Below are 1,058 nucleotides of genomic sequence, written 5' to 3'. Positions count from 1 at the left end.
ACAATGTTGACACAGGAGAAATGGAAAACAGCCATCACTTGCTGCCTTTCTGCAACCAGAGCAGAGAGACCGAGTTGGCAAGTGCAAAGTGGCTAGGGCTTGTAAGAAAATGACATTTCATTCAGAGGCCTAATTACAACTTGCTGGCCTGTGATGACTATCTAAAGACTCACCAGTTCACCAATTTACTGCACAGCCTGTTTATTATTGGGTAGCCGGCAACTGCCCAGCAATTAAGGTAAACTAGTGAGTTTCACTGAACTGTGAAAGCTTCATTTGTTAAGGCATGCAGTTGAACATTGTATATGCATGCAGGATTTGTAGCCAAAAAAAGTACAATTGCAGATAAATAGGTGGGTCAGTTCAGGAATTTTGGATTTTTTTGTTAGCTGCATGAACTTACTTTATTTTGGGGCCCTTTAAAAGAACACCTTTCTCTTAAAGGAGCCTTGTGACACTGTAAAAAAAATATCAAATTTGATGTGCCTAATGCTGGCCCCCTTACCTGGTACCCCCTTACCTTCTGCCCCTCCCATTCCTTGGATTTTAAAAGGAAGAAGAGAACAGAGTGGAAGAACAAGTATAAAGATACTGTAACTCACCAGTCTCCTCCACTTTTTCTTTCAATCTGTCCCCCTCTTCCTTTCCAAAATCCAAGGCATGAGGGAAGCAGCAATGCAGGTGAGTGGGGAGGTGGATACCCCCATCAAGCTGCTGCCTGCTTCAGTTGGCCTCATGGATGGCTCTGCCTCAGATATCTGGCCCTAGGTGCATCTGACAGAGGTTCTAAAAAGGTCTCACACCTGGGTATTTCCCCCATGCCTGGTCTTCATAGGTGGAATCAGAACTCACACAGTTCTTGAGAGCTTTTCAAAACAGTCTTTTGGAACTTACTCTTCAGGTCCCTCTCAGAAGCATTTTGTGTCCAGGGCATGGATGAAAAATTGCAAAAGTGTCAAGAGGGTGAAAATGCTAAAGACCTTTTCCTTGAAAAATACATATAAAAGGTACATTCCATATGACAGCAATAATAGATGCAAATTGTAGGTCACAGATAA

This window comes from Tiliqua scincoides, chromosome 2 (assembly GCF_035046505.1).
Source record: "Tiliqua scincoides isolate rTilSci1 chromosome 2, rTilSci1.hap2, whole genome shotgun sequence".
In the NCBI taxonomy this organism is placed as follows: Eukaryota; Metazoa; Chordata; class Lepidosauria; order Squamata; family Scincidae; genus Tiliqua; species Tiliqua scincoides.
Note: the sequence above shows the minus strand (reverse complement) of the source record.